At 36.9% G+C, this 12,395-nt stretch overlaps 1 pseudogene across 1 annotated transcript in view; it reads left to right on the top strand.

Moving 5' to 3' along the window:
- Window positions 1-1,697: 1,697 nt before the first annotated feature.
- The window catches only part of LOC149127944 (uncharacterized), an 81,592-nt pseudogene continuing 70,894 nt past the window's right edge, over window positions 1,698-12,395 (top strand). Inside the window, exon 1 of the transcript XR_016230123.1 lies at window positions 1,698-1,811. The product of XR_016230123.1 is annotated as an uncharacterized LOC149127944 (transcript). The remainder of the gene's footprint in view (window positions 1,812-12,395) is intronic.

The following is a 12,395-nucleotide window of genomic DNA, read 5'->3' as shown; positions in this document are numbered from 1 at the left end:
AAAATCAAAGATTACATCATCTTTGTCAAGAATCAAAAATATTGAACGAATATTTAATAAAAGCAAGAGAACAAGATAACAACAGACATCTATGAAATACCATATAAAGTACCACAAAAAAACAAGGATATAATTTTTTTTTAAGAAAAATGTTAGCAATGTTAGCAAACCATTAGAAAAAGCATTTAAGGAAACAAATGGAACAGTAACACAAACAAATGTCTTCATACATTAAACAAGATCATTATTTTCTAGAGATAATAAGCATTTCCTAAGATATAAGGAGAAAGCTGTGAAAACCTTAGAGGTAAAAATATGACTACAGAGTTCAAAATTCATTGTATTTTGAAAATCAGCTTCCAAAACAAAATACAAATTAGAAAAACTCATATAAACCAAGTAAGTTGAATCGATTTAAAAAATTCCAACAAACCAATTATGAAAACAGTCTCACAAATCTAAATTTCAGATACAGATTTAAAGAATACCCCAGACTTTCAAAGAGGAAGATGCAAATCTACATTTCCCATACATACTCAAAGTGGAAATAAGAAGAGAAAAAAATTTTTTTTAAATTTCTTTTGGAAAATCAACATTACATTAAAGATGATGCAAATGGACCAGAACTTACTTTTTTTAAAGTACCCCTTCAATAAACACAGCTACAAGTATCTTAAGCAAAATATCAATATAATAAATGAACTCACTTCATAAAAACGTAACATATCCATAGCAAGCAAGAAGTAATGAAAAATGCAATAGTGGTTACAATTTCCAGACCAGGCATCCAGGAAGCAAACAGTAAAGGGAAATCACACAATTATGTAGATTACGTGTTGAAAAGCATTGGATAAAGTTCAGCATCTAGTACAAAATAAAACTGCTAGGAGAACAAGAGAAAAGTCAGTGATCTCCTTATATGATCAAGAGCAAAAGGAACCTATAAAAAACTACACAGCTAATACAGGATCATTGAAAGTATTTTCCCTGGAAGTAAACTTAGACAATGCCTGCACTTTCTCTCTCCAACTTTCTACTGCAAGAGTGGTCAGGGAAGTAAGCAGCAAAAATCAAGCATAAGTTGTAGAGATCAATTCCTATGTAATACAATGTGAATATTTTGGATTATGTTTATATACAGATAATTGATGAAAATCTTAAAAAATAGCTGATAAATGAGATTACTAGAAAGATCATAAAATCCAGTCATTACTAAGAATCAGTATGAAACAAATAAAAATAATACTAAAGGACAATAGGCAGACTAGAAAAAATCTGCAAGAGAAATGGAAACCAACAGATTAAATTATCTGTCTCTAAATGTTCTTGAAAGCAATATGAAAAAAGAAACAACTGAAAAGTACTCAGGAGCTAATAAACAGCCTTAAAATTATTACTGATCTGAAGCAGGTTGCTGTGAGCCCAGGTAGGATCCTCGCAGGAAAGACCCTGGAGGCAGGAGTGGGCCGGCAGGTGGTGGACCAGGGAGGTGAAAACACCCGTGGCAGGACACAATTTCAGAACGGAACACAGGACTCACCTCTTATTTTTCCTTCCCGCAACATCTGAAGTTGTTTGTCAGCACTGTGGAGGATGCTGATTGATGCGACTTTGATAACGTGCATGCTCACGGATATCCACGCTGTCCAATCAGGCATGGGGCGTGAATGCTACGTAATCACGCGAGATCTTGACGCCATAATAGTCTTCCAGCGTCACAGCGGAGAGAGGTCCAGGGCGGGGCCTCTGGTGTTTACTGAATTCTGGTGTAACTCAGCGTCAGGACAGTGCTCCCCTCGGAAGCTGTCATGGTGAGTGTGAGAGTCCCGGCATGCAGACGTGGGGAAGGAGGAGTTGGGGAAAGTTGTGGAGAAGGCTGGTCTGAGGCGGGCCTCCCCAGGGTCCTCTCTGGGAATCTGTGGGCCGCATCTCCCTGCTGACACGGCCCTTCCCTCGGCCCACTCTGGTCTGTGGTGTCGGGGCTGGGGTGGCAGCTGGGACTCCTGGAGTCCTGTCTCCTCACAGCCAGTTGTCGGCTGGACCAGTTTCTGAGAACCAGTGTTGGTGGCATCCCCGGCCTCCCAGATTGTGTGGTGAGCACGCGATGGACACCAGGGAGAACCCAGACCCTGTGTGTGGGGTTCATGCAAGGGAGGAGTTGTCCTTCATGGAGTGCTCCGTTATTTTTTCCAAGACTGACTTCATTCCCTTGTTTTCTGATTTTGTGAGAAGCAGGGCCTCAGCATAGCTCATGCTAAGAATCTTGCCTCCACTTTCTGCTCACAATAACAGTGTCCTAGACTAGGTAAATTAAAAACAAAGCAGTTTTATTTGACTCAGGTTTTTGTACAGGTTGTGGGGGGGCAGGAGGACACTGTACATTGATGTTTGGATGTCATCTTAGCCCTGCTCATTACATGGACAGGCTGTCATCTGTCTCTGAACTTTCAAAATACAAATTTTAGCTGGTCACATATTTATCTGTTTTAAAATCTATTTATGTTTCGTGATTATCTTCTCACCTCAAGCATATAAGCCTGGATTCCTAAGTTAGTTTTTTTTTTTTTTCATTTTTCATTTTGATAGAGGGTGATTTTTTAAAGATTATGTAAGTATAATTGACAGACAAAATTTGTATACATTCAAGGCCTGCAACTTGTTGTTTTGCCATGTGGGGAACTTTTAAAAGCTTATGGCATATTCACATTATATTTTAAGCCCTTTATCAAAAACCTTTTGGTGTCCCCTTATCCATTTATATTATGAAATGACTAGGACAATTAACTAACCATCACCTTACATAGTTTTTAAAAGATATTTCAGATGTTAACCTGTTGTATCTAATACTGCATTCATATCATTACTGTGCTCTATTATACATCTCAATGTTAATTTATCTCCTAACTGCAAATGTGTCATTCATCTAACATCTTCCAGTTTCTTTCACCCTTAGCCCCTCGCAACCCTTATTATATTCTGTGCTTATGATTGACTTTCTTAGATTCCACAAATGAGTAGTATTTATTTTTCTCTCTGTTATGTCAAGCAGCCTAATGTCCACATTCTAACTTTGGGATCCATATTGTGACAAAACGTCAGGATTTATTTTTTAAGGTTGAATGTGTTTCCATTGTGTGAGTATCATGCTCTATCTTTTGATCTGTTGACAGACAATGTGGTTATTTCAATATCTTATTTTTGTAAATAATGCTTCCATGAACATGGATGTGCAGGTGTACCTTTGAGATAGTGACTTTATTTCTTATGGATGCACATAAATTAATGAGATTGTTTTGTCATTTGTTCCATTTTTAGAGGCATCTCCATAGTGTTTTTCATGGTGGATGTACCAATTTACATTCCTACAACCAATTTATATGTTCCCATTTCTCCACACCTGGTTCAATACTTGTTACCTTTTTTCATACTTTTTGATAATATCCATTTTCACGTATGTAAAATGATAACCATTTTAGTCTTGATGATCCATGCTGAGTCCCTTTTCAAATATCTGTTGGCTGTTTGCATATCTTCACTGGAACAACTGGTCAGATCATTTGTCCAAACTAATTAGGTCATTTATCAGTTTTTATTATATTTGCTTTTGATTTCTATATGTCTTATGTATTCTTTCTTTAATCATACTTTTGCCAATATTTTCTCCCATTATTTGCTTTATGTTTTTATCATTTCCTTCAGTATGTAGTTTTTTGGTTTATTTTTTACAGTCCTATTTCCTTATTTTCATTTTTGTCACCTGTGTTTGGTGTCATATCTAAATCATTGTTGAATTTTTAGGCATTTGTGAAGTGACAAGTTGAAGAGAGTGGGATGTAATTTGATTATATCAGGACATAGATTTAGACCTTTAGTCCATTTTGAGTTGATTGTTATATAAGATGAAATGTAGGCGTCTTGTTTCATGCTTCTGTAAGTGTGGATATAATTTTTCAACATAATTTGTTGAAGACTCTCATCTCACCAGGGATTGATTTTAGCTCATTTGTAAAAGATTAGTTGGTTGTAGATGTGTGGGTTAGTTTCTGGACTTTCTATTCTGTTCTGTAGGTTGTCATGTCTGTTGTGCCAGTACCAAGTTGTTTTGATTATAACTTCCCTGTATAGTGTGTCTTGAAATCCAATATTGTGATGCCCTCAGTTTTGTTTTATTTCTTTACTAGTGCTTTAGCTATCAGAGATCTCTTTTGTTTTATATTAATTTTAGCATAAATTTTTTCTAGACATGAGAATAATATGGCTGATATTTTGATAAGGATTATGCTGAATTTGTAAATTGCTTTGGGTAATATGGGTATTTTGATTGTATTAATTCTTCCAATACACAGACATGGAAGAGTTTTCTATTTTGTTGTGTGTTTTCTTCTATTTCTTTTTTTAATGTTTTGTAATTTTCATTATACAGATTTTTCACATTCTGGGTTAAGTTTATTCAAGGGATTTAAATTTTTAGTAAATATTGAGAATGATACTGATCTTACAAGTTTATTCTCTGTCATGACATTTTCTGTGTATACAAATGTGTATAGAATTTGTGTGTAGAATTTATTTTTTGCAACTTTACCAAACACTGTTATGAGTTGCAATAGTCTCTTGGTGGAGTCCTTTGGTTTCACTATATATAGGAACATGTCATCTGCAAACAAGGATAATTTTACTTTCTCCTTTCCATTTGGTATCCCTTTAATTTCCTGTTCCTACTTAATGGCTCTGCATACATCTTTGGAAACTATGTTGAAGACCAATGTTGAGAGTGGACATCCATGTCTGGTTCTGGATCTTAGTGGAAATGCTTCATACTTCTCCACATAAGGCTTGATGTGGGTTTGTAATATTTTGCCTTGACTGTGTTAAAGAATAAAGACTTTTATCATTAGATGATGTATTTTATCAACTGATTTCTTAGCATTTATTGAGATAATCATATGAATAGTGTGGTGTGTCATATTTATTTATTTCTATATGATGAACCATTCTTGCAAACCAGAGATAAATTCAACTTGTCCAGTGAATGATCTTTCTGAAGTGTCGTTGGATTCAATTAACTGTTATTTTGTTTGGGTCTTTATATCTGTTGATCAGGGATATTCATCTGTGAGTATCTTTTTTCTATCCTTTTCTGCTTTAGGAATTTAGGTGATGCTGGCCTCATAGATGTAGTTTGGCAGGATTGCTTCCCTTTCAAATGTTTTGAATGGTTTGAGAATTAGAGTTAGTTCCTCTTTAAAAATTTGACAGAGTTCAGCAGTAAAGCCATCTGGTACTAGGCTTTCCTTTGTTAGGAGGTTGTTTATTACTGAATTAAACTCCCTCTTGGTTATTGGTCTGTTTAGGAGTTCTAGACCTTTAGGAACCAATTATGCAAATTAAAACAACAGTTGGAGCGACTATTCTCAGGCCATAAGTAAATGCTCATGAGGATGTATAGAAAAAGGAGCCCTTATAAATTGTTAATGAGAATGAACTTTAGTACAGCTATTTTGGAGACCAGTGTGGATGTTCCCCCCAAAATTAAAAAAAAAAGATCTGACTAATGATTCAGCTATTCCATATCTAGTCATATGTTTGAATTAAGTGAAATTAATACATCAAAGAGAACTTGTGCTCTCATGCCTGGCCTTATTCACAGTAATGAGGTATGGAATCAATGTCGGTGTCGATTGATTCATAAATAGGTGAAGAAAATTCAATACATAGAGGCAACAGAATATAAAAAGAATAAAAAGAGTGAAATTCTACCATCACCCAAAAAATGGAGGCTATTATATTAGGCGAAATCAGCCAATATTTCACAACAGAAAGTTGAATACAACATTTTATCATCTTATGTGAAAGTTTAGTAAAAGTATATCTGAAATTGGAATAATAAGTACTGAAGCCTTGGCATTATGGTGTCAGGGTAGAGAAAGGTTCAATAAGGTGTCAAAACATAGAATTAATAAATTTTAATGTTCCACAGTACACTGGGATGACTACAGCTCATAATAATAAAGTTGATGTTTACTTTTTTGAAAACAAATCAATTATATCACAAAATAGATTTATTGCAATAATCATAACGTGGGAAAATGTGGTATATTCCCATATGGGAATATGGCTTAATTCTGTGAAGAACTATTTATATCTATATAAAAATAATGTATCCATGCAATTTTTATACTCTTTCTATATTAATGTATAGAAGCGTAATAATCTCCAGTTGCATCCATTTTGATGCAAATGCCAGGAATTCATTGTTTTGTGCCTGTCATATTCCATCATGTATATGCATATATATATAAAATATTTTATTCTTTTTACATTTTAAGCTTTGATTCAGTAAGAACGATGCATAGGAAAGTGAGGGCTTTATCTATAGGAGGGAGATAGATCTGGGTTCATACCAGGTACCAGGAACCATCCATATGGAGGAGCATCCAAGTCAGGAAGCATGGGATGGGTGGCACAAAGCCACATGCCCTGAAGGCACAGGCCTACAGCCAGCCCCCTACTGGCAAGAGGCCAGAGTGAAGAGAAAGGAGGAAAGGGCCAGACATACCCTGTCCCAGGCTTTTGATTCACTTTCAAAGGGGAGTGGTTCATTAACCTGATTGGCCAGTGGGCACTCAGGTGTGGCAAGGTAGGGATATGAGGTCACAAAGGGGCATGGTGAAGGCGTGATGTTCCAGCTCTCAAACCTAATAAATTTTTAAAATTTATTTATTTGACAGATAGAGTTAGTGAGGGAGGGAGACAGAAAGGTTTTCTGTCCATTGGTTCATCCCCCAAATGGCTGCTAGGATTGGAGCTACACCGGTCCGAAGCCAGGAGCCAGGTGCTTCTTCCTGGTCTCCATGCAGGTTCAGGGGCCCAAGCACTTGGGCCATCCTCTACTGCCTTCCTGAGCCACAGCAGAGAGCTGGACTGGAAGAGGAGCAACCAGGACTAGAGCCTGGTGCCCATATGGGATGCTGGTGCCGCAGGTGGAGGATTAACCAAGTGAGCCATGGGGCCAGCCCCTCAAACCTAATCAATTTTAATCTGTATGTCTGTCTACTTCATTCCCCCCTCAGAGACTCCATCCCTTAATCCTAAGGGAAGTTGAAGGATGTAGAATCATCTCTTTTGTAACTGCTTCCTGCTTATGAGGGGTGTAGTGCAAGCCTTGCCTATCCAGGGTCTGGAAGTCTCTGTCTATCTAGCAAATTTGTCTTGTGAGCTGGAGCAGTCTCCATCATTGCCAATATCTGTGTCCCCTGCATGGTCAGTTACTTCCTGAAGTCAAGTTCTGAAACATTTAAGTTTGTTAATTACTATAAGCAAAATTGGAACAAATCCAATTATAAGTGGGGTGCCCCTTAAGATGAAAACAATATATCTTATAGATTTCCAGATAGTGGTTAGTGATAGGCTACCCTTATGTAGATTATAAACCCTTTTAGCTTGAGTATGGAGAATTATATAGAACTCATTAGGTAGGTTTATCCTCAATAACAGTTCCCAGATATAATCAAGAAAGGCAGGTAAAGCATGTTTGCCTTAAGGTGCAGCAGTCTGGATGTGACAAAGGCAAAACTTTACATATCCTTTTTGCTTTGAAGAGGTACTAAGGTTTCTGATTGGCTAATAGGAATAATTAGGCATGTCTTTCACATTCACCTGTGAAGACTTAAGAGGTAGAAGTTAATCCTAATTTCATAGAGGTAGTCATGCTCAATAGCACCTGGTATGGTCCCTTTAATTTAAGCTGTTTCTGATCTGAAGAGGTCTTCTTGTGAATGGCTTGCTCAGGAATTTCCAATGTTGGAGTTTTTGTCAAAAACTCCTTGATTCTTTGGAACACCTTCTGTAGCTCCCCTGTCCAGCAGTGTGTCTGTGTCAGGGGCTTTAAGGAAACACAAGGCTTAGAATCCAAATACTGGAATCAATAACTTTTGTAGCTACTCTTTTCAGTGCAGAGTCTGCATCAGGGCCTCTTTAAAGCTATATACAAAAGCTTGGAATCCAAATTGCATAGAATCCTGTCATCTGCAATTCTCAATACAGGAGCTTTAGTTAGAACCTCCTTAGTTCTCTGGAACAACTTTGGCAGCTACCTTTCAGTACAGAGTCTGCATCAGGGTGTCCTTAGAGCTATATAGAGGCCGGCGCCATGGCTCATTAGGGTAATCCTCTGCCTGTGGCACCGGTACACCAGGTTCTAATCCCAGTTGGGGCACTGGATTCTGTCCCAGTTGCTCCTCTTCCAGTCCAGCTCTCTGCTGTGGCCCAGGAAGGCAGTGGAGGATGACCTAGGTGCTTGGGCCCTGCACCCGCATGGGAGACCAAGAGGGGACACCTAGCTCCTGGCTTCGGATCGGCCCTGCTCGCTGGCCGCAGCGGCCATTTGGGGGGTGAACCAATGGAAGGAAGACCTTCCTCTCTGTCTCTCTCTTTCACTGTATAACTCTGCCTGTCAAAAATAAATAAATAAATAAAGCTATATACAAAAGCTTGGAATCCAAATTCCACAGAATTTTGTTATTCCTAGAAATCTCCTTGGCTGCCTTTAAATATCTGACCCTATGTTTAAACATACGAGATAGGAATTTCAGAGAGAGACATGTATCCAAGATTTTACGTTTGAGGCACTTAATAAACTTTGAAGAAATACCTAAGAATACAGGCAATGGAGTTTGACATTTAGAAATAACTAGAACTTAACACATGCAAATAAAGTAAATCTTAGGGATCAAATTTTACCATTAATGTTAATACTGTAGCTCTTTGAGAACAGAGGTCCTGCATGGGAAGTTAGTACACAATGCCTCTTGTTAATTTAACAATTAACACTCTCATGTGTGATGTCAGTGATCACCTGAGGCTCTTGACATGAACTGCCTAGGCCATGGAAGCCTTTTGAGTTCCACAAACTCCATCAATATTCAGGAAAAGCCATAAGCAAAGTGGAAGTTCTCTCCTCCCTTCGGAGAAACATACATTCTTCTTTAATGGCCATTCGTTTCCACTGGCGTCTCACCCAGGGAGGTTCTCCAAGTAGGGACACTTTTTGCACAAGGGACCTGGCTCTCTATGCCTGAAATGCTCTTGTGGGCCTTTTTAGCCAGACCAGAATGCCTTTAGAGCTGATTTTGAGGTCACTGAGTGCTACTTAAGGCGTTTGCCACTCTGTACAGTCTGCTGTACAGACTCCTTCCCATGTTGGAGTATTTACATTTTTTAAAATTTTATTATTATTATTAGTTAACACAAAATATTATTGACATGATCACTTTTAATAATCAATGTCACCTATATAATCACTTTAAAATTTAAGATGTTAACATTACCATCTAGTCCGAGGGTATTTGCGATCCCATAGCAAGTTTTAAACTATACCCTTAGAAGTAAGTCCAGGCCGGCACCGCGGCTCACTAGGCTAATCCTCCGCCTTGCAGTGCCAGCACACCGGGTTCTAGTCCCGGTCGGGGCGCCGGCCTCAGCGTGCCGGCCGCGGCGGCCATTGGAGGGTGAACCAATGGCAAAGGAAGACCTTTCTCTCTCTCTCTCTCTCACTGTCCACTCTGCCTGTCAAAAAGAGTAAAAAAAAAAAAAAGAAGTAAGTCCATAGGAATGCATGCAGAGCTACACAGTTTTTACAGACTCTTTTTAGGTCCAAGTACCAGGAACCAGCCACTTGGAAGAGCATCCAGGCCAGGAAGCATAGCACTGGTTGGCCCGAAGGCCATGTGCCCAGAAGGCACAGGGCTACAGCCAGCACCCTACTGGCAAGAGACCAGGGTGAAAAGAAAGGAGGAAAGGCTATATAATATTTTCTTGTCCAACCTTCAGTTTATGGACAGCTAATCTGACTCCATATTATTTCTATTGTGCATTTTGCTGCCATAAACAGTTTTTATATGTTGATTTTATTTCTTTGGATATATCCCCCTGCATCAGACAATTGAATCATAAAATAAATCCACCTTGAGTTTTTATTTATCTCTATACTGTTTTCCATAACAGTTATTCATTTTCCCACCAATAGTGTATTAAGGTATTCTTTTCTCAACAATATTGTCAGTATTTTTTACATTTTGATTTTGGCATTATAGCCATTCTAACTGGGGTAGGTTGATATCTAATTGTGGTTTTATTTGAATTTCCCTGAAGGCTAGTGACACTAAATATTTTTGCATATGTCTGTTGGTCATTTGTATTTCTTTTGAAAAATAACCGTGGATATCCTTTGTTTCTTATACATATTGTCTTGTTGATTTCTTGAGCTCCTTATATGTTCTGGATATGAATCATTTATCAGATGCATAGTTTGCTAATTTTTTTTCTATTCTGTCATTTTTCTCTTCATGTTATTTTTTTCCCTTTGGAGTGCAGAAGCATCTTAAGCTTGGTATAATCCCATTTCTCTATTTTTTTTTCTTTATTCCCTGTGCTTCTGGGATGCTATACAAAAAAAAAAAATCTTTGCTTAGGCCAATGTTGCAACATTTTTGCTATGCTTTCCTCTAGTAGTTTGATGGTTTTGGATCTTAAGGTTAGATCCCTGATTCATTTAAAGGAATTTTTTGTATAGATTATAATGTACTGGCTTCATTTCAAACTTCTGCATGCATAGATCCAATTTTCCCAATACCTGAAATTTTTTTAGCACATTTGTCTGGTATTAATTGATTGCAGATGTGCAGCTATTTCTGCTTTGTATATTCTGTCCCTTTAGGTTACATGTCTATTTTCACACAGTGCCATACTTTTTAAATAATAATTGTCCTTCAGTGTGTTGAAATCTGATATTTGATGCCTATAGCTTTATTTTTATTGTTTAAACAGCTTTGGCCACTTACTGTCATTTACATTTCTGTATAAATTTCAATATTTTTTTTTCTGTAAGGAATGTCCTTGAAATTTTGATGGGCATTGCACTGAATCTGTAAATTCAGGGAATAATGTGGCCATTTGGAATAATATTAATTGCTACAATACTTGAACCATTGATTTTTTCATTGTTATACCTTCTGTTTCTTTCATTAATGTTTTACAATTTTCATTGTAGAGTTCTTTCACATCTTTTGTTAAATTTATTTCATTATTTAATATTTGGTAGCTTTTGTGAGTGGAAGAGTTCTTATAAGTCCTTCAGCCACCACTTACTCTCCTCAGAAATTTATATTCATTAAATAAAAGTTTGAAAGCAAAAAAAAAAAAAAAAGTCCTTCAGCCAGATAATTGTTGATATGTATGAGTGATATGGATTTTTGTGTGTTCACTTTGCATCTGCATCCTGAAACTGCTGAATTGTCATATAAGTTCTAATAGTCTGGTGGGGGGGGGGGTCTTTTTGTTTCTCAATATACAGAATCGTATCAACTATAGTGATACTTTAATTTCCACCTTTCCAATTTTTATCCTTTTTGTTTCTTTTTTTCTTGCCTTATGGCTCTAAATAAAACTTCCAGAACTATATTGCATAAAAGTGGTGACAGTGGAGAGCCTTGTCTAGTTGCAGATCTTTATCCAAATTGTTCCAGTTTTTCCCCATTCTATATGATATTTGCTGTGGGCTTGACATATATTTCCTTTATTGTGTTGAGGTACATTCCTTCTAAACCCAATTTTTATGACTTTTATCATAAAAGGATATTGTATTTTATCAAATGCTTTTTTGACATTTACTGAAGAACTTGTATGGATTTAATCCTTATATTATTGATGGTATGTATTACATTTATTGATCTGGGTATGCTATAATAGCCCTGAACCCTGGTATAAATTCTATTTGGTCAGTGTGGATGTGTCATTGAATTCAGTTTGCTTGCATTTTCTTAAATGTTTTTGCAGCTACATTCATCAGGGATAATGGTTCCTGGTTCTCTTTCATATTGTATCCTTGTCTGGTTTTATCTTTAAGGTAAGTTCAGCCTCATAGAGTAAGTTTTGAATAGTTCTCTCCCTATCCATTGTTTTGAATAGTTTAAGAATTGATGTTAGTTTACCCTTGAAAGTTTGATAGAATGCATGAATGAAGCCACCAATTTCTGAGCTTAGTATTGTAGCAAGGCTTTACTACTCAATCTCAACTTTTTTTATTGGTCTATCCAAATTTTCTATATCTTCATGCATAAATTTTGGTGTATGTTTCATAAGGAACTGAAGGAGAGGACTAAGGTACTAAATGAAAGTGGTGGAGCGGTAGAGAGGTTGATTGCTTTCTTTGAGCAGTTCTCACTGTGTTTGTGCATTGAAATATTGCATTGTGACATATAAAAGTGTATAATTCAATAAAATTTTACAAGAAATAGTTTTTATTGTGCTTTTAGTGAGAATCAATGAGAATGCCAAGGGTAAGTAGGGTAAAGAGGCTTAGGATTAGCTTCTTTGACTTAGTTCCATGTAAGTCTAGA

This window comes from Oryctolagus cuniculus, chromosome 2 (genome assembly GCF_051225735.1).
Source record: "Oryctolagus cuniculus isolate XC-2025 breed Fujian yellow rabbit chromosome 2, ASM5122573v1, whole genome shotgun sequence".
Taxonomy (NCBI): Eukaryota; Metazoa; Chordata; class Mammalia; order Lagomorpha; family Leporidae; genus Oryctolagus; species Oryctolagus cuniculus.
Note: the sequence above shows the minus strand (reverse complement) of the source record. Positions and strands in the feature narration are given on the sequence as shown.